Here is a 22,548-nt window from a genome sequence, read left to right on the forward strand (position 1 = left end):
CAGCTCGGGTCACTGAGTGGCCAAACACTTACCTGTGCTGAAAGGAGTCCCCCATCTCAGGTTATACCCCTACTCAGGGATAGGCTACCTGCATTGATTAGTCAGCATGGAATAGGAAGACCGTGCCCAGGGCCACCCCAGCTATGGAGCTACCAGTGAGATTCGCTGGGGTCTCTATATCTCAATTTAGGTGTTTCTTCTGCCTGTACTCATTTTCTCTGGTCACTCATAGGAATAGACACTGAAGACTCCCCCAGTCTTCCTCCTGCATATATGTCTCACTGTCAGAAACTACATCTTGGAGAAGCTAGCCTTATTTATCTACAATACTTACTAGTCAATATTTTTTTTCTTGGAGACAGGGTCAACATCTATGTAACCCTAACTGGCTTGGAACTCTGTAGACCAGTCTGGCCTCAAGTGCACAGAGATGCACTTGCCACTGCCTTCCAGATGCTGAGATTAAAGGCTTGTGCTACTACACCAAAGCCTACTCTCCATCACATTGAGCTCCCTAGATCTGTGCAAGCCATTTCTATCCAGTATTGTCCTCACCTACCTAATATGGTCATCAGTGAGGCCAGATAGCTTTCTTGTGGTGCTGGCAAGTGCTCTAACATGAGTCACACCCCCATCCTATATACTAGACAATTCCATAGGTACCTACAAGTTGAAAAGCATCTGTCTTTCATCGGCGCCTATTGCACAGATGTTATAAAAATCTAAGGACCAGCAACACATCAGGCCACTCTACCCTGTAGGCAGATGACTCTACGTCTAAGGATCAACAACCATGCTGTCTACACTATTGAACCACAGAGAGAGCACACATACTTGTGATATTTCTAAGCTAAAACATGACACTGAAGGTTTTACAAGGAAGACGGTCTTTCATATCCACTTGCACATGTCTACTTTGGACCATAGCCCAGTATTCTCCTATCTACACAAAGAGTCACCCAGTCTCTTGTCTGGAGGTTCTAAGTCTGGTGACCACTACTTCCGAAGCTCATAGAGCAGTCATCCTTTCAGGATGCTGCGTGTCTATAATAGTCTCATCTCCCCCTGCTCACAACTCACTTGGGTCATCGTACTAGATGGGAAGGGGACAGAGAGACTAATCTAGAATTCCAGGTGCCACTTGTTACATATTCTGGTTAAATCCTCTCAAATGTAGTCCTACCAGCACCCACACTTTCAGAGACATCTTAAATAAGTATGATTTTCTGCACATTCTTTGCATCTTGGCTTACCTTGACCACCTACTTAGATATCAGATTTTCCTTGTCAGTGAAGTAGCTAGACTTCTTCATGTCTTTTGCTACCCACATGTTCTTGTTATCTTCTCATTTTTGTCACTGTGGGCTTTGAACTTTCCTTCTTTTATTCAATCATGCTAAGAGTGAAAACAAATGTGAATTCAACTAACCACACATAGACAAAAATGTGAGTGCCTTCATAACATTTTCTTCATTCCAAAATACTGCTCCCCTGGGCTTGACTTCAAACTCAGAGTCCTCTCAAAAGGAACATTTAACCTCGTAATCATGCCAGTGATATCTCTGAATGGCTTCTGCACTGTCCTGGGATTTGCTAGGTAGGCTAGATTGGCTGACCAGAAATCTTGAGGAATATGCCTGTCTCTGCCTTCTCAGTGATGGGATTACATGGATTCTGGGAAGAAAAAAATGGGCCCTCATGCTTACAATAAAACTGATAGAGCCAGCTCCCTGACTCCCAATAAATCCTTGATTCAAGAAAGATGTGAACATATCAGATGATTTGGAATCCCAGTGGGATGTATAAGTCTAATAAAACTGGAGAAGAACTTTATGAAAACCATATACTTTGAATGAAAAATAACATCTGCTTACCTTGCCTGTTCTCATGGATTCCTCAAGCTCTGAGAATCTAGAGTAGTCTGTCATTCATTATTTTGATCAATGAGTATTTATTGAAGTCTTACTTTGTGCCCATCATTGCAGTAGTCCTCGAAAAAGCATAAAAAAAATTCTGTCTGACATTACCTTTTATAGACACTTATTGACTCTCAAGTGTTACTGACTAAGCTGTATCTCCCTGAGAATCCAGTCATAAAGCCACAATTCTCAATGTAAGTATGTTTGGAGATAGTGTCCAATTATTAGTTAACCCTATGGGAATAATATCTTTATAAGAAGGGCAAGAGGGGACTGATGATATGGCTTAGTGGATAAAGTTGATTGCAGCCAAGCCTTAACAACCTGAGTTCAATTCACCCCCACGACCCTCAGAGTAGAAGAGAACTGACTCTTGATGATTGTCCTCTGACCTCCCCACTAGAGGGATGCCTAACCTAGGAGGAAGGACATGTGAAGAAACTCTGGGATGCAGCTGTCAGTTGCCAGGGAGAGGCCTCAGCAGAATCCAATCCTGAGGGCAGCTCGGTCTTAGACTTTTAGCTTCCAGACCTGCAAGCAAACAAAACTTTTGTTACTTAAGCCATGCAGGCTTCAGACTTTATGGAAGTACATTATAGAAACCCAAGATGATTCATAAGAACACCACTCTAAGGAGATAGAAAATATATCTAATCTTTATGATCAGCTTAACGCAATATAGCTTAGCAATGGGAATATGCCTCTGAGGGTAACTGTGAGAAGGCTCCTGGGTAGGTTTTACTGGAGAAAAAAATCAACTTGAATGTGGGCAGTGATGTTCCAGGGGCATTGATAAGAGGGAGAACGCAAGCTGACCACCAACACTCACCTCTCCTTGCTTCCCAATTGCAGATTTGATTCGACCAGCTGTTCTGTGCTCCAGCTGTTTTATGATTCACCACAGGATAGACTTCCTCTGCCTCCCTCAAACTGTGAGCCAACCATAACTATTATAGGAAGGAAGAAGAAATTGCTTACAGAACAAGAATACTGAAGGCTGTACTCATCAGCTTGATTTTCTTTTCATTTATCTGATAAAGTCATCATTCATTTCTTTGCTCATTCAGGTAAGGAAAATCTCTAACTCCGATGATCATTATCTGACTGCCTCAACACTCTTGAAAGCCTTTGCTGTGTGATTATGTTTGGGTTTTCTGGTTCCTGGGATTGTGCCATTGCTCCCATGGTGCACTTGGTTCATGCATCAGCTGCTGCTGCTCAGAGTCTGCTCCAAATATGGCTGTCTCCTGCACGGGGTTTTCTCATTCCAGTGAGCCAAATGCACTGATTCTTTAGAGCAGGTTTTGATTGGCCAAATCTCTTTGAAGATAGTCTATTGGCTCTTGGACTAAGCAAGCATTAGAGCCAGCTCATTGCCACAAGGCTCTATGTCCCATCTTAACTCTTTGGGTTTTTTATCTAATGTCATTTAATACGTCACCATTAACCTAGCAGATTAGCAACATACATTTAGCCTGGCCTATCTCATATCTACAGGTCAGAAGTCTTGCTTTACTTAGGGATCTACCACATGCTGAGCTCTCAAGTTGCCTACAGGGCTAGGGGCCTGTCTGAACACTTGGCTGGTGAAGGATCTCCCTCCATGCTCACACACTGAACAGAATTCTGTCTGTTCCTTATGGGCTGACAGGCTCACGGGTTGCACTGCTATCTTCAGTTGACTGAAGGCGCCGATGGTCAGTGAGAACCCTATAATCATTGCCTTGGACAAATATACAACATGGCTATTTCCTTCCCCAAGGCACGATAGCCAAGGAAACAAAGGAAGTCTCCCTAGAAGGTAGAAGTCATACTGCCTATGACTTGGCCATGGATCTCCTCTTATTGCCTTTGCTTGTCTTATTCACTAGAAGCCTCTAGGTGCAATCCACTCATGGTATCAGGAAGTGGGGGATCATTAGGGCTTATCTGAGATGCTGACTACCAGTGTTGGTAAGTAGATGAGAAGTCACTTATATCCACCATGCATCTTCCCCATTTATTCTCCTTTGCTGGAAAAAAAAGGCCCACTTACCTTGTTAATTTGAAAGCAAAGGAGTCTAGGCAGGTGGTACTGATTTGGCTGTGATTGTCAATCTTTCAGTGATTAGTTAATTATATGAAATTTCTCCTGAACTCCAGACACCTACTACCTCCTCTCAGCCACTTGGGTGACTGACAGGTACCACCTACTAAACCCACCCAAGATGATGCTTATGTAATGCCTGACCCAAAAAAAAAAAATGTTCTTCTTATCTCAAAAACTATATCATGCTGTCCTAATTTCCCAAGCCAGAAATCTTTCCTCTCCCTCACTCTGCCTTCTTGGAGAAAAGTTATCAATTAAGCTCTCCTGAGTCATGTGGAAGATAAAATGCATGGAAATGGAGGTGGCTATTTAGTGACAGTGATGGCGGAGGTGAACAAAACCACAAAGGGACTTCTGCATGAATTGGCTAAACTAATTGACCTCTTCTAAGTCCTTAAAAGTGGAGAGCACTGAACGAACATACAGCAAAAAGCAGCTGTGAGGATCAAATGAAAAGTTATCTGTAAAATGCTTGTCATGTTCTGATCCTGCAAGACAACCCAACAGGCAAGCTACTACATCCTCCATCATCATTGGTTCATCAACTTAACCTTCTCTCATAGTTGCCACCTTAGGAACTAAAAAGCAAATGGCACATTCCCCAGGACTCTCTTGCAGCTACACACATGGCACCAATTGTAGTGGGGCTGGGGATGGATCATAGAATGTTGTAGTGGATTGGCCTAATGCTGCTTATATTCCAGTGCTAATTTGGGGTCCCCAAGACTAGTGCCCCAGAAATGAAAAGGTCAGCAAGTAAGACTCTGAATGACCCTGCACCCAGTTAATTGTGATCAGTAAATTAAAAAAAAAAAAAAACAATACCTAATAACTGAGCAGAAGAGACATAAGCAGGGTTTAGGTTTCTCAGGCTTGGGATTGGAGAAGAGGAAGAGGAGGAAAATGTGCAGAGAGAAGGAAGAAGCCACCATGGAATAAAGAAAGAGTGTGCAGGAGAGGAGATAATAGCCATGGGTTAAGAGAGAGGACAGTGTGGCACCTCAGGGCTGCCCAATTGGAACTAAGAGTAACCATGATGAAACATAGGAAGTAATAATTTGGGGATATCGTTGGAACAGAAGATTCTAACAGCATGGAAGGTAGGTATCTGCCCAGCTACTGTGCCGCTTACAGTGTATTGTAAGTGTAAAGGCTGTGAATGTGTCTTTCTTCCAAGAACTCAATAACCTAAAGTGGGGTTGAAACCCTGGGTTGGGATTTTAATAATTTTACTTCAGAATGTTTCAGTTTTTCTAAGAATTTCTTCTTTTTTTCCAGCTGGGATTCAGTGTCTACAACATTAAGAGCCCTCTGTGTTCCTGAGGCAAGTGCTTAAAGAATATCAACACTAAAGGATGATAGAGTGAAGAATACGTGTCAGCGATCATACTATCAAATAGAACCAATTGCAGCCACCACCAACCTTTTTATCCTCTGAGGAAAAGAAGTTTCTATGAATGCTTAACCTATGGATACAGGTTTGCACAGAATCATAAATTTATTTAAAATATTATAAGGGTGAATTTTTTTGGCCAAGTCTTGGTAATTTGATTACATGATTCTCTGGCATAAGCTTTGCTGATGACAACCTAGTACCTAAAGATTGGGCTCTACATGTCTACATCTAGGTGTTCTGTTATGTGTAGCTGTGGGCGGGCAATCCAGCTCAGTGGTAGAGTGTTAAGCTAATGCTCATGATGCCCTGGGTTTCATCCCTCATAGGATACAAAGAGGGGGGGAGAGACAGTTAAAATTGGTGGAGTTTGCTGGGTGGTGGTGGCGCACACCTTTAATCCCTTGGGAGGCAGAGGCAGAGGCAGGCAAGATTTCTGAGTTCAAGGTCAGCCTGGTCTACAAAGTGAGTTCCAGGACAGCCAGGGCTATACAGAGAAACCCTGTCTCAAAAAACCAACCAACCAAACAAACAAACAAACAAACAAAAGTGGTGGAGTTTTGTTGTCATAGTTGTTTTGTTTGTTTATTTTCTAGTCAAATATCTAGTTTAAGACCTGAATTTTTGGTCAAGATCACAGCTGTTATCATTCTCGAAGATCTGAAAATTTGCCCTGCTTTTTAAACAATATTTATTACATTTATTCTGGAGGGGAGGGTGGCCGGGTGTGTACATGCCACAGTATAGAGTAGAGGTCAGAGAACAACTTTGGTGAGTTGGTTCTCTCCTTTTGTCATGTGGGTCCCAATAAGCAATCTCAGGTCATCAAGCATGACAAGTAAACACCCAACCCTCTGTGTGCCACCTCTGGGCCACCTCAGAAGCCCCAAGGTAATTACTTATGGGGGGCGGGGGGGTTAGTGGGAGGAAATTGTGCGATTTACAGTTATATGATTTATGGCGTGTTTCATTTGCTCTTCTAACTAATTTCATTTAAAAACTGTGTCCCTGATAGAGACAACTCAAGGTTTTCGAGACTCGGCTATCTATCAACAGAGGAGAAACGCAAACGCTAAAAGGGAGGACCTCGAAGGGATAAACAAGAGGAAAGCAAGACATAGACTACCCATCAAAGACACCAGCCTGGGTTTCCAAAGTCTCTATAGGATTGGCCTTAAGCAGCACACAAGAATACATTTATTATGTTACTCCCCCCCCCCCACATTCTATCTCTTCCTAAGAATTATCAAGAATGATATTTCAGAAGGTTAAAAACCATCTAGGTAGGTACGCAAATATGCAAAGTGGATATCTGCCTAAGCAGAGAAGGTGAAGGGCCCAGTGGAGAATCCTTGGCCACAGGACATTTGGTTTACAGGCTTGCCTGGAACATCATAATAGCTTGCTGAGAGGCTAGCCTTTGCACCACCAGAGTTCAGGCCACAGCATGGCACAAAGATCAAGTTTAGAACTGCGGTGACCACTAACAATGGTGTCGAAGGAGCAATCGAGAGGTAGACAGTGTGGTATGCTGAAATTGCATGTACTCCAACCACTGAGCTACATGTATTTTCAAAGTTCATTTTACAGGCTTCTTTTAATATTATTATGGCTACTAGAAATTTCAAAACCCTCTACATAGTTTTGTTTTTGTTTTTGTTTTGTTTACATCATGGCTGCTGACCACCAGAGGGCTCAGTCACACAATAGCCCAGCCTCACTTTTGGGATCAAAAGAACCAGGCTCTACACAGAGCAATCACAGGATACAGGCATCTCTGTAGAGAAGAGAGAAGGGATGAAAGGGACAGGTTTAGCTACAAATCAACCTCATCCTAAGAGGGAGAAAGTCTGTGCTCCACTGAGTTCCTTCCTGTGAGACTCGGGGAGTCCAAGAAAATGGGGAGTATGGCAGAAGACAGTTGGCTAATGTGTCACCCCACCAAGGACCCATACCGTCCACGTTGTTCGGTTGTTTTCCATTTCTTGTAATACTCATTCACAGCTTAGGGTCTGCCCTAGTTAATTCTTATTGTCTACTTGGCACAACCTAGAGGAACCTGGGCATTGATTTTTTTTTCCCTTGATCAGATTGGCCTGTGGCCATGTCTGCAAGAGACTGTCTTAATTGGTAATTCAGGTGGGAGGAGGGCTCAGCCTATTGTGGCATGCCCACTGCAGGGCAGGTGGTCCTGGGATGTTTCAGAAAGCTAGCTGAGCAAAAGCCAGCCAGAGAGTGAGCCAATAAACTACCTCCGAGTTCCTGCTTTAAGTTTACACATTGCCTCCTTTCAGTGATGGACTGTATTCTGGAGGTCTAAAGAAAAGAAACCCTTTTTTACCCAAGCTACTTTTGGTCATAGTATTTAACCAGAGAAACAGAAAGCACACTGAGACAGTGACCTAGTCGGAGCCATTTGCTCTCTACCAGCTGGTGCTTCACCAAGGGCTCCTTCCAGTCTCTCCCATAACTCCTGGCATGATAAGGGACTTTGATACCCTGGAGCTTCTGCTTTGGAGTTCTGGTTATACCACGAATAAGTAGCATTAGAGCAGCAAATACCTCTCTGCAGAGATTTTGGCAGTTAACTCAGGCCCAAAACTACTGAACTATTCCAGAAACGAGCAGAATGCAGCTTGAAAATCTTATCTATTGCCTGCTAAAGCACTAAAGGCTCCTAAGCCCCAGATACAGTGTCAGTTTCCTTTAAAAGCCTGAATTTCCACAGCCCTTGCTCTCTGAAAAACATCAACTGTGCTCAAGAGACTCACTACATGGCCAAGTCAACAGAGCTCCACTAGCCAAGACAATCACTAGCCTAGTAGGAATAGAACGATTCCTTAAGTAAGAGATATCAAACACAAGTTGTCCCTAGCTGTGCATCAACATAAATTATGTTTTGGCAGAACCACATCACCTGGTGTTTGCTGTGAAGCTTTTCTTTACATGAAGTCTTACTGAAAAGCAGCAAGACAGGAATTTTCCAGATGGTTAAGACTTTGTGCTATACAATCCTCTGTGGGTCGACCTTCTATATTTTTTTAAATTAATGAAGAAAAAATAAGATATGTATTTTCTTGGGGAAGATGGTGAACTCATCACATCTGAAGACTGTTTAATTTCAGAAAATGCCCTCAGCAGAGGAGTCTCTTGCAAAGACCTCATCCTTAGCTGCTGAGACTAACCTGCCACAAAGAATTCCGAGCTCTTTAGTTCAACTCAGAGCTCAGAACGAGGCGAGCAGTAACAGTACTCGGTCTTAAAGGCAAGAAGCAAGACTCCTGGCTGTCCCAAAATCAGTGGGTGAAGAGCCACCAGGAAAATCATATAAGTGACTACCCATGAATCAGCAGGTTGGATTTTTGAAAATGTGTGTGTGTGTGTTTGTCTGTGCATGTGTGTGTGTGTTATATGTTGCTGTGTGATTTGCACATGAATATAAGTGTGTGTTCCATAGCATGTATATGGATGTATCCTTGTCTTCTGCCTTCAGACATGGTCTCTTATTTTGCCATCACTTGTGACAGGCCACCTGGCCCATAAGTTTTCAGGAATTCTGTATCTGCCTCCCATGCTACTGGAAGGGCTCTGAGAGGACAGACAGTTTGTAGCTGATTTCTTGGGGTTAGAACTCACTTTTGAAGTATATATTTACCGACTCAGCCTACATTGCTTTTTATGCAGGATCTTGCTGTACTGCACAGGGTGGCCTTGAACTCCTAGGATAAGCAAACCTCCCACCTCAGACTCCTGAGTAGCTGGAACTATAGGCACACACCTCCATGCTTAGCGTCAGCTGTCTGAAGTTACACAGAAGTGGACGCTGAGAAGACATCTGCCTTGTGGTGGACAGCATTTTAGAAGGCAGAACAAAGAACTGGAAGGCAGAATCTTTAGCTGAAAGTTACCAGGAAAGCTCACCAGCCTCTACGGAAGATTTCACTTGCATGCCTGATGACTTGACAGGTCATCCAAGCCATGAGAAAGTGAGACCTCATCCCTGAGAGGTGCCTATCACATAGAAAGTGTTTGTGTTTGCTTTGTCACAGAACATAGAACACAATGGCTTGTGAGGTAAGAAAGCATGCCTAGTACTGGGTGCTTATGAAAGAGTTTTCTCGAGGACCTTAGTAAACTCTCCAGTCCCTCACACTGCAGCAGCTTGACCTTGGCATTTAGCTGGTGCATTTTGCTTCAATGCCAACTGTTCCCCTATACTAACTATGACAGACCCTGTTAGGTGCCTTTTCTCAACATTGTTTCTATTTGCTAGCAGAGCTTTATATCAGACACATATTTCTAAGCATCCAGGAAACAAGAGGCTTTTTAATAGGATCTGGGCAGGAAACTGGGAGGTATGAGGTAGGGATCGGCAATGGGACTTCTGAGATTTCTCTCTTTTAAAGGAGGCTGGCAAAGAAGTCTCACTTTCATTCTCTGTATTAGCTCCAAGCTCTAACAATGATCACAGTGGTGCAAAACACCAGGACTTGATTTTTTTCACAAGTTGAACAGACTGAGGTCCAAAGTCAGTGTCACGGGGTCAATAGCAAGGCATCACCAGGGTCAGACTTCCTCCAGTGTGCCTGGGGGGGAAGGCATTCTATGTCTCTTGTGGTTTCTGTGGCCACTGGCATTGCTTAGCGTCCCTCCACATCAGTTTCTGTTCCGTATCTGTGGCCATACTACCTTTTCCTCTTCTGCAGCCAAGTTTCTCTTTGGCTCCCTCTTGTAGAGTATGTCTCTCTAGTGTCCACAGCCTCAGATAGTGCCTTTACACGTTTCCCACATATAGTATCATCCACAGGTGCCAGGGACGAGGATGTACTGACTCCCCAACAAAAGAGTGGGTGCCTCCAGCTTGTGTCAGCCAAGCTTAGGTAGACAAGCCAGGATGTAAGAATAGAAAAAAGGCTCACAGCTGTGGCTTGGTGGCATGTGCTGCTCCTGACATAATTAAATGTGGCGCTATCTCTCTTTGATTGATTTTTTTAAAGGAACTTTTAATTTAAAAAAAAAACTTATAGGTTATTTTTTATTGTATTTCTCCTCTCCCAATTCCTCCCAGGTCCCTACCCACTTAACTTCCCTCCCTCTCTCTTTTTCTCTCCTTCTCTTCTTCTTTCCCTCCCTTCCTTCCTACATAAAACAAAACACTATAAAATGATAGCCCCAGAGCGTGGTTGATATACGCAGTGACATTCCACTTGGAGAAAACCCATTTTCCCTTTGCCGGCAAGTATCAGTTGCAAATAGAGTCTTGGTTAGGAGTTGGGCCCCGTGTCCACTTGTCCCTCTCAGTGCTGAGACTCCATGTGGCATGAACCCACACATGGCCCCATGCATGCTATCACAGCCTCTGTGAGTTCATATGTGCATCTGTCCTGTTGTATCTGGAAGACACTGTTTCCTTAGAGTCATCCATCAACAGTGGCTCTTACAATCTTTCTGCCTCCTCTTTCACACAGATGCCTGAGCCCTGAGGGAAGGGGTTTGATGAAGACATCCCATTTAGGACTGGGTGGTCTGAAGTTGTGGGTCTCTGTGTTAGTTCCCATCTACTGCAAGGAGCATCTCTGATGATGACTGAATACACAGCTCTATGGGCATATCAATATATCACTAGGGGTCACGTCAATGCTATGCTTTTTTAGCAGAATGAAAAGAGTAGGTTTTCCCCTAGGCCCATGACCTATCTACTGTAGGTTCTTAACTGATTTTAAATGAAATTTTAAAACAATGTCATTAGGGGCTGGAGAGATGACTGAACAGTTCGTAGCACAGACTGCTTTAAGAGAGGACCAAAGCTTGGTTCACTGTAGACACATCAGGCAGCTTATAAACACCTTTTACTCTACCTCAAAAGGATCTGATGCCCTCTCCTGGCCTCTGACACCTCCTGCACTCAGGCACACGTACCCTTGGTCCACGTATAGACATAATATAAAGAAAAAATCTTAAAATAATAATCTGATTTTTAAAGCTACTTTGAACATGGCATTATTTGTGTTTTAATACTTGTTATTGAATACAACTAAAATTTTAAACCTAATTAAGATATTATAGAAAATGCCCCCATAGATAAGGACAAAACGGTCACACCTGCACTTATTCTCACAAAGGATTTTCTGATTCACGAAATTTACCTTTTGTGTTATATTCTGCTTTATAATGCTCCATAATTAATATAATATAATGCTTCAGTTCCGATTATCTGGGTAAAATAGGTCATTCAATGAACTCAGTGTTGCTAAATCACGTGGCTCTTCAGGGACATGGCTAGGACAGAGGAAGCTTTCATTAAACTACCAACTACTTGGCCAATCGTAATATCAACATCTTTAATTAAAAGAAATTGTATTTGTAGTATTCATTGGAAAAATGCCAAGTACTAGTAAAATCCGACAATTTAATCCCTATTGTAAGCCTTCTTGTTCTTTCATATTTTGCCAGCACCCAATTTCTAAAACAACAACAACAAAAACAACTAGTACCTGATCCTGTGTGCTTACTTTGTGACTAAGAAAACAACATCACAGAGTAGGAAAATTAACTTAAATCTAAAGAACTTATATCTAGAAATCTTACAAATGCTTAAATTTGGGAGTCAAGGTGACTTTTCCAGAAAGTTTATGTCCAGGAAATCGACCAATAGCAAAGTTGATTGTGTTGAGTCCTGCAAATGTGTTTGTCTGGACAGTTTACTTAAATGGAGCATTAGCCTTCCTATTCAGACAGGACAATGACAGTCACCAAGAAGACAAACAGCTAATGCTGGTGAGGTTAAGTACAAATGGGAATAATTATACACTAACAGTGGGGATATGAGCTAGTCGGCTGGTGTGGAAATAACTGTAGTGTGTCAAAAGAAATAGATTCTACCACATGACGCAGTCGTCTCACTCTTGGGTATTCAGTCAAACGACTCATTCAAGGGACTCCAGCATATCACAGAGACTATAGCACCATTCATAATAGTTAAGTGACAGAGCCAACCCAGGTGTCCAACAACAGAAGGATGATGATGGTGGTGGTGGTGGTGGTGGTGGTGGTGGTGGTGGTGGTGGTGGTGTGTGGTGTGTGGTATAAAAGAAGTGAAACTGCCTAGAGTGACAGAGGAGTGTTTGGAGTGAGGGATTGACGAGAGTAGAGGATCATGCCCAACATACAGTGTAAATATATTACCATATCTCATGTAACACTGCACCATGTACAATAAATATATACCATACAAATTTATAGCAAGAAAAAAATTGACTTTACAGTGGCTTCCACAGTCCACTTTCTTCATTGTCTCAAAAGTATGTTTAAGGACTGGACAGATGGACCAGCAGTTAAGAGCATTCACTGCCCTTGCAGAGGCCTGGTGTTCAGTTCAGTTCCCAGCACCCACATCAGGAGGCTCAGAACTGCCTGTAACTCAAGCTTCATTGAGTCTATGCCCTCTTCAGGTCTATGTGGGCACCTTGCCCCATACACATGTGTATACATAAACAATGAAACAAACAAACAAACAAACAAATAAACAAGCAAACTCTTCTAAAAATATATTTAAAGTCCCCATTCCTCTGTTTCTGGAGCAAGGGTTAGGCACATTCCTCATTTTCAGTTACCTATAATATATCAAAACTATGTCTGTATGATCCCAAAGAAACTATAGATTGCACAGTAGGATTGCTAGACTAATCAGATCTTCTGCAAGTTCTTTATACCAAAGTCCACAGCTAGAAATACACTTGACTTGAGAATCAACACTCAAGTATCTATATATGCCTTTGGTTTACATGCAGGTCCTGGATGGAGACCTTTTTCCCAAAAGCATCTGCCCTTGCTACATTTGGTGTACTCTGCTCATTTCTATTCTGATTCAAGATAGCTCAGAGATTAAGGGTGCTTTCTGTTCCTGCGGATCTGAGTTCGGTTCCCAGTACCTATATACAGTGGGCTCACAACCAACCATAATTCCAATTTTAGGACATCAGATTTCTTCTTCTGGCCTCCATGTCATTCACAAACATGTCACTCACACACATATACATATGCACACACAGAAATAAATAAATGAATAAATAAATAAATAAATAAATAGATCTTCTTTTAAAAGCATAGTTGACAGTCATTACATAAGATTTAACTACCAATGAATTGTGATTCCCCACATTGAAAAATAGTCTCAGAATTAGGACATCAAATGAAATGGTAGCTAGCACTTTAATCTGTCCTTGGACTTTGGAATCCCAGGCTTACCTTTGTGTACATTTCCATCTAGAAAAGTCACAGGTCCAAAGTTCCTCAGGCTGAATTGATTTCATGGCAGACTGTTAGGTCAGAAGGTGCAGAAAAACAACCACAAACCCCACCAGGGTGGTGCCAAGAGATGCGCACTGGACAAAGCACTTGCCTAACAAGTGTGTGGAGCAGAGTCCACATACCCAGAGAACATATGGAAAATGCTTTGCAGATGTGGCAGAGTTGGTGAAGCTGAGAGGAAATTGCTGGGACATGATTAGCTAACTCAATGGAACTGGTGAGCTCCAAGTTCAGTAAGAGTCTCTAAATAAATGAATTGAAGAATGCAAATGACATCATCCTTTGACATGTACACATATAACACACACACACACACACACACACACTGAAAAACACTAACGAAGCATGGCTTTATTCCCAGACTTCCTTGGAGAACTTCTCATGGAGGATTGGAAAACCCAAAGCCAGGGGTTACCCTCTGATCTTGCAACACATTTTTATTTATTTATTTTAATTACATCCCAATGTTGCTCCACTCCCAGTCTCCACTCCAAGAGTTCTTCACCCCATCCCTCCTTCACTTCACCTCTAGAGGGGTGTTCCCCCAGGGTATACCCCTTCCCTGGAGCACCAAGTCTCTACAGGGTTAGGTGCATCCTATCTCACTCAGACTAGAGAAGGCAGTTCTCTGCTACATATGTGCTGGGGGCCTCAGACCAGCCCTTGTATGCTCTTTGGTTGGTGGCTTAGTCTTTGGGACCTCCCAGAATTCCGAGTTAGTTGACCCTGTTGGTCTTCCTATAGGGTTGTAATCTCCTCCAGCTTCTTCAATTTTTGCCCTAACTCTTCCATAGTGGTCCCTGACCTCGGCCCAATGGTTGGCTTTAAGTATCTGCATCTGTCTCAGTCAGCTGCTGGTAGAGCCTCCTAGAGGATAGCCATGCTAGGTTCCTGTCTACAAGCACAACATACTTTCCTGTGGATAATGAGGCAAATGAAAAAGAAACTTGTTCAGGTCTTGTGGTAACTGGAGAAGCATGACTCTCCAACTCCTCCCATTTGAGGACCTTGACAATATCTCTTGAAGACACCTTACTGGAGGAGGGGTGATTCTGTTTCAGTCAAGATAGCCAGCTGGCTTTCTACTGTGGGTGACTATAAACACCTTCTAGCAATATCAGTCAGAGAAGAAAAACCATTCTCCTGGTCACCTTGGAACCACAGTGGAGAGAATTCCCATAAGATTCAAAAGATTGAGAGTTGATACAGGGGATGTGTGAAGTTCTGTTGAAGAACAGAAGTACAGATAAAGTTGGGAAGCCAACTTTCACAATTCCATCACCAACAGAACACTGCAACTGCTTTTCAGAGACAGACTCCCCTAGCTCATCATTCTCAAATAGAATGATGGCTGAACCATTGCCATGGACACAAGCAGAAGTGACAGAACCTGCATCCTGAAGATGATGGAGGGCCTCTGCTCTTCATAATGCAAACCAAGAGAGAGGAAATGGCCAACTGCACCAAAGCATGGGAATTCACCTTGTCCAAACCAAAGCATCATGTTAATGATAAAGACACTGGGGGACTATACAAACACAAAAGACAAGTATATGCACTTATGGCTTATAAATTACTCGGCAGCTGCTGAGGCTGGACATCCTTCATGCTCCCCTCAAACACTTAACGGCCTTAAGGCTACATTTATATCTCTCTTGGGACTAATGAGGGTTATGGATAGGAAAGAACACAGCATAACTTTCCTTACATTAGTGTTCCCAACAATCCCCCTTGCAGGATGATAGTGTTAGCAGGTAGGGTCACAAATACAAACATAGAACCCATCCCCAAAGGAATGCAGAACTCTGTGATGGTCCCAGTGGGAAGACATTTTACCCTGGACTAAATACCCATTCCTGCAAGAAGAGATAAGAAGGTCTACTAATACAGGGAAAAAATATTGAGCATTGTGGGGAGCTAGATTGACCCACGGTTTTCCCAGAGGCCCTGATGAAAAGACAAAGGGAACTGTAGCTCTGTGTCCTTGGCTAAGTGCAAGTTTGGCCATCCTGATCTGAGAATGAAGCCAGTGCCTGGAAGGAGAGAAGGCGTCAAGTGTTGTGTTTTCTGTGGACTCGACTCTGACTGTGGGCTGTGTTTCTAAAGCAGCTGTGTCTGAGGTAGCCTGCATTCTCTTTGCTGGCATTTGTCGGACTTCACTCTCTACTGACCTTGGTCACTTTCCCTCTGCAAATAGTATATAGGATGTTACACTTCTTAATAATCTTGCTTGGCATAAATCATCAGTTTATGGAAGACCTCCTGGTCCCAGGTATTGTTTTTATCTTCCTTTTTATCTTTTCTATCTTTTCTCAATCCTAGGTCTTCCTACTCAACACCTTGACATTCTGATGCCTGTATTCTTGCAGTTTCTGGTCAGAGCATGGATACAGAACTCTCTATCATAGCTCACACTGATGTAGGGAGAGGAACAAGGAATGGCCAACGGATTCTAGAAGTTTTTTTTAATAGTTTTTTTTTTGGGGGGGGGAGTGATACAGGGTTTCTCTGTATAGCTCTGGCTGTCCTGGAACTCACTTTGTAGACCAGGCTGGCCTCAAACTCAGAAATCCACCTGCCTCTGCCTCCTGAAAACTGGGATTAAAGGCATGCACCACCATGCTCGGCCGGATTCTAGAAGTTAACAGATCAGAAAATGCTAACTCAATTATCTGAGAGTCACCCAGTGAGATTTACCAGGAAGCAGCAGAACTCTAGATAGTACTTAATATGTGGTCAGGTTTCCATTGCTGTGAGAAAACATCACAACCACAAGCAACTTGAGGAAGAAACGATTTGTTTCGGCTTACAGCTTGTTGTCTGTCACCAAGGGAAGTCAGGGCAAGAACCCAAGGCAGGAGCCTGGAGGCAGGAACTGAAGCAAAGGCCATGGAAGAATGCTTCTTACTGGCTTCCTCCCCATGGCTTGCTCAGACTGCTTTCTTATACCACCTAGGACCACCAGCCCAGGATTGGCACTGCCCACAGTGAACTGGGTCTTCCCATATCAATCAAGACAATACACAAAAGACTTGCCTACAGGAGAAACTTTTGGAGGCATTTTTTTTTCATTTAAGAGTCCTTCTTCCTAGATATGTCTAGGTTTGTGTCAAGATGGCAAAAATGAACCAGCACTCTCATGCGCTGTCACACACACTGAAGAGTCTCAGGAGTCAGGTCTTGGACAGGAGCATGAGGGAGTTGCATTGGGTGACAGCACTACCCTGAAAGCCTAGCTAGGACCTTGTTCTGCAGGGATCTTCAGGGATCAGACATTGATTGCCCCTGGTAAGAGTTCACTTCTGAGCTATAGAAAATTAGATCTCCTCCATGATGCATTTCATCATGCAGTATTTACCTGTAAGAGGTCATCCTGGAGGAAGTGAATTTTCTGAACATAATTTGGGGATGTATGAGATTTAATTACAGAGGCCTGTATGCTTTTCATGTTGAGAAAGAATGTATAGTCTGATTTTACTCATCCCTCTCCTAGTGCAGTAATAAATCACCAGGACCAAAGACAAGTTATAGAAGAAAGAGTTGGTTTTGGCTTGCAGGACCAGAGGGTTAAGAGCCTGTCATGGTAAGAGTCATGGCAGTGAGCAGCAGACATGGTGACAGGAGCAGGAAGCTGAGAACCCACATCTACAAACACAAGAACAAAGTAGAGAGAGTGAAACTGGAAGTAGGCTGAGGATTTAATCTCAAATCCCACCCCCAGTGACACACTTCCTCCAGAAAGGCTGTACTACCTAAACCTCCCCAAAGGGTGCCACCGGCTGGCCTCCTGTGGACATTAGCCTGAATTGATGAGTATATAGAGAGACATTTCTCATTTAAATAACCATAGTGATGGACTCACATTCACCTCTCTCTCTCTCTCTCTCTCTCTCTCTCCTTGAATTCATTTTAAGTAGAAAATTTAAAAGAAAGACTATTCATGGAAAGACATACAACATACATTCCGTCTTTAGTCTTTTGTGTTTGTCTAGACACTTGCGATGCATTCATGCAGTCATACACATGTGAGGAAGTGCAATACACATGTGTGGGCATGCATGTGGATGCCAGAGTGACGAGGTCAGGTATTGCTATTCTGGCACTGTTGATTTTACTCTGAGGCAAGGTCTCTTATCGGCCTAGCCATCACTTCATGGACTAAGCTGGCTGGCCAGCAAGCTCTGGGGATCACTGCTTCCCCATTACTGTGATTACAAGCATGTGATCCCTTGCCCAGATTTATTAAAGTTTAGACCTTTCTGCTTACAAGTTGAGTGTTTTACTAGATGGGCTTTCTGCCCAGCCCTGCAAAGTTTTCTGTAATCAGATCCTAGCCACAGCTTCATGAATGTGGGATAGCAGTCCTCCCTCATATTGAGAAATTATGTGTGGCTTGTAAAACCTTCCCCTAGGGTTTAACCCACTTCCCTTGCTCAAGAAATACTGAGCTGAGCATATGCCTCGTTCCAGGTCATGGTGGGTGTTAAAGACTCTTTGGTCTCTGCCCTCTGAAAATCTGTAGACAAGCGGAGGAGGCAAGATATAGCCAGAGGCTAACATTGCTAGACAACAGATGGCTCAGAACAGGCGCACTGGAAAGCAATAGACCCACGTGTAGGCAGAGGCTTCAGGGCTCTCAGCTCTGTGGCTTGGCAAGATGTTGACCTTGCTAAATCTACCTTTGTCATTCATATAAAAGTTAACGACAGAGCCTACCGCACAGGTCTCTTATACAGATAACAAAGTAAATGTGCTGTGTTCCTGTTGCTAAAACTTGAGGCGTACTAGACAGGTTTATCTGGTTCAGGGTTTCAGCTATGGGAAGTCCATAGCACTTGACACTGAAGTGAAGGTCCAGGTTGTCTAAGTCAATGGAAGGTGGCATTATGAGGTGGCATGTCTGTGAGAGGGAGTGGTTGCAGGTGAGGCAGGACCTTGCAACTAGAGTGAACTACATTGACCCTTCCTAAGGATGTAGATAACCTCTCACTGAGAGAGTTCTACCTGGAAAGGGTAACCACTGCTTAATATTGTCACCCGAAGGACCAAAATTCCAATACATGCAACCTTGGCCGACACTCTCAAACTATGTCCAACCTAGGAACTAGGAGCATGACTCAGTGTGTAGACCTAAGTTTAGATCTCTCATACCACATAAGGGTAATGTAGCATGTGTCTCTAATTCCAGCACTAGGGAGCAATGTGTGTGTGTGTGTGTGTGTGTGTGTGTGTGTGTGTGTGTGTGTGTGTGTGTGTGTGTGAGCCCTGGGGCTTTCTGGCTAGCTAGTGTAACTGTTTGTCTCAGAAAGTAATGGGGAAAATCCTAGAAGAAGACATTTGACATCAGCCCCTGGTGTCTTCATATGAACACACAGGAACACATACAGCAGGTACCTATGCAAACACATACATGTGCCTTCAAAAGTAAAGTTCATTTTTAAAAGAAAGAAAAAGAAAACACACAGGCTAGGGGAATGGCTCCTTGGTTAAAAACATTTGCAGAGGATCCGGATCGGGTTCCAGCATCCACAGGGTGGCTCACAACTCTGCAACTCCAGATCTAGGGGATTGGATGCCCTCTTCTGGACTTGACAGACACCAGACACACATGTGGTATATTTATATACATGCAGGCAAACATCCACACACATACCTCAGTCCTCATGTAAAATCTTAGCTCAACCACCAACCACCAACAAGCAGGGACTGGACCTAGCCCCCAGCTCCCCCCGCACATATGTGGCAGATGTGCAGCTTGGTCTTCTTGTAGGTCCCCACCAACTGGAGCTGGGGCTGCCCATTGCCTGCCTGGAGATCCCATTCCCCTAACTAGGCTGCCTTGTCTGGCCTCAGTGGGAGAGGGTGCATCTAGGCCTGCAGTGACTTGGTGTGCCAGGCTGGGTTGATATAAGGGATACTCCGCCTTCTCAGAGGGGATGGGGAAGGGGAATGGGGGGAGGGCCATGTGCAGAGGGTACCTGGAGGAAGGGAGGCTGTGATAAAGATGTAAAGTGAAAAAATTTAGTTAATTAATTAGTTAATTAATTAAACAAAAGAAAAATGATAAAATGAAAATAACTTAGCTACTGCATAGACTTAAGTAAGAACTTAGCAATTATGTGTCAACAGCAGCGTCAAATGCTAAGGAAACACACAGAAGAGTAGGAAGGAAACTCCTAGAGAAGGAAGCGCCAGAACGAGGAAGGGCAGCAACCTGAATGCTGGGTCTCATTCTGGGGCCAATTGATGCCCTCAGTGGACATTTATCGACCTCTAAAGGCATCTTCAACTATAATGATCACAGGATGGATGCCGTGCAAAACCAAGACAGCATGTCCCCGACACGTCACCAATCCTGTAGTCGTGGTCCCACAGATAATAACTTAGATTAAATTTAAAATGTAAAATTCAAAAGAACAACTATAAACATGTTCAAAGGACTCAAAGAAGTCCTGAAAGAGGGAAAAGGAAAAAAAGTCAGGATGAACTTAGAAAGGATGGGAATGAATTGGTTGAATTCGTAGAAAACACAAAGAGATTAAAGAAAGGGAAAATCCAATTCTTATCCAATGGCTAATTCCAGACCCATCGTCACACAGAAGGCCTAGTTAAACCCTGTGGGACAAAAAAAGATAAATTTAAAATGTAACGACTATGGGAAGATATTTGTGCAGAAGAAGAAAGGCTTTCAGGATTGGGAAAAAAATAAGAGGTGGGTAGGTAGGTAAGGGAGAATAACAGGAATGGTGTGTGTGTGTGTGTGTGTGTGTGTGTGTGTGTGTGTGTGTGTGTGTGTGTGTAAAAGCACACACATCCATGCAGAGAAAAGAGGAGGGAAGTCAGGTTTCCTGTTCTGTAAATCTCTACCTCATTCCTTTGACCTAGGCAGACAGCTAGCAAGCTCTAGGGGTCCTCTTGTCTCTGGCCACAACACGAGGGGTACAGGCTTGAATGACTACACCTGGATTTTTTTTTAACTTGGATGCTGGGTATTTGAACTTAGGTCCTCACACCTGAGCAGCAAGCCCTCTTATCCACTCAGGTATCCCACACCCCATCCCTTTAAACTCTATTCTTTTTGTGCTCCACAAAAACAGTAAGCCAAGATGATCATTCTCGGTTCCATGGGGTTCTAGTAACTTTCCTTCATATAACTTCTCTCCATTATTTTGGCCTAGTTAGGCTAGTGTGATTTAAAAATAAGGCACACATAAAGATGAAGCATTCTAAGATGCCACTGGTGGCAGTGAGGATACAGTAGGGAAGAGGCAGAGCTGGAAAGAGCCAGGGTCTAGCATCTCATATGGCAACTTCTTTTGTCTTACGTTTTATTTCAACTTCACCTCCATTTTCTAGAATTATATCCCTGACAGCCCCCAAGATACTCCTCTTCAACTTTCTCAAGAACTATTATGATAAAGTTTTATAGTTTCTTTCTGCTTCAAGGCACCGCAGGCTAATGGTCTATGCTTGAATGGTCTCCAGATGGAATGAAATCCATACCTGTGTTCCAATAAAAAATGCTATTCTAGACTGTTAAATCTTCTGACTGCCTCTTTAGACTCTCGGCTGCGGAACTTGGCTTTCTCTGTGTTTGCATCTTAACAGGGTTCGTTTGATCACTGGTGTGTTTACACTGAACAGAGGCTGTCTGTGAAAGAAAAAAAACTATAAACATGGACAAGCCACAGGATGGGTGAGTTGAGTTTGGGACATGTTTTAAGCAGCAAGGTTGATTTGGTCTTTGATTATGTTCCATTCATTCTCTGCCTTTTTTAAAAAATTATTTCTGGGGATACTAGCAAAGCTTGCTAGGAGCAGGCATTATATTTTGAGTAGCTCTTGTTACATAGAAACATGGCCCAGGTTAGCCTGAAGTTAGCTGTCTTCTTGTCTCATCTTCTGTGCTTAGCCTATTGGTATGTCCATGCCAGTTTTCTTCTCACTTCTTTTTCTTATGTGGTATTCTATTCCTAAAACTAATTTCATATATTTAACTTTTAGTAAAACTAAAATTACTAAAAGCTTTGATAGCTATGATTATTTATTAATTAAAACAAGACAAAAGTCAGCATGTAAAAATAAACTTTTATTTACAGTCACTGTTTATAGATAGTATAGACTCATATGAATTCTTTTTAATTCTCAACAATTTTTCATGATTCCATTTTGACTGCAGGTACAAAATACAACTTTGCTAGCCTGACTGACTACTAGGCTGACTTTTCAACAACTTTATAATCTTGTTGGGGACAGACAAAGGACGGTGTCTTAAGTGCGACCCTTTTGACTTCAGACTCCATTTTACCTACGCTGACCAACTCCCTTTCTACGTAACAAGAGCTACTCAAAATATAATGCCTGCTCCTAACAACAGAAAGAGCAAATTAACTGGCTTGTTTGGGCAAAGCACTTAGATTTAATGACAGTTGAAAAAGATAGAACACTTGGGAAAGTCCCTAGTCCCTGAGTTTCTGACTGGTAAATATTATAACTGTAACTTGGCTTAGATGCTTGTGGATTTTATGCTTATAAGCCATCTTCAGCCTCTACTAGGGGTTGCCAGAATACACAGCGCTCCTGGGTCCTTATCTGGTGGCCCTGATCTATTAGAGACCACACTTATGTGGTGTGCTGAGTCCTTATCTGGTGGCCCTGATCTATTAGAGGCCACACTTCCGTGGTGTGACTAGTAAAAGATTTTGCTGTTTCACAAGCCCACTGATGTATCCTCTTCCCTTTCTCGTGGTGCACATGGTATAACAATCTTACCTCTTATTGTTCCTGACACAGACTGAACTCTCCCGGTGATTATGAGCCAAACACAGGCTGTCCGT

The 22,548-nt window shown here is 43.0% G+C and overlaps 1 long non-coding RNA gene across 2 annotated transcripts; it reads left to right on the forward strand.

Annotated features, from left to right (window-relative positions):
* The first annotated feature begins 130 nt into the window (after positions 1-130).
* Gm34857 lies at positions 131-21,500 on the forward strand. Of its 2 annotated transcripts, XR_876801.2 has the most exons (4): positions 131-2,986; positions 5,287-5,486; positions 6,417-9,475; positions 21,320-21,500. It is a non-coding gene; the product is annotated as a predicted gene, 34857 (long non-coding RNA). The 2 variants fall into 2 exon arrangements; XR_385587.4 differs by lacking the exon at positions 21,320-21,500 and having other exon boundaries at positions 6,417-12,643.
* Positions 21,501-22,548: the final 1,048 nt, after the last annotated feature.

The sequence above is a fragment of the Mus musculus genome, chromosome 17 (genome assembly GCF_000001635.26).
Source record: "Mus musculus strain C57BL/6J chromosome 17, GRCm38.p6 C57BL/6J".
Lineage (NCBI taxonomy): Eukaryota > Metazoa > Chordata > Mammalia > Rodentia > Muridae > Mus > Mus musculus.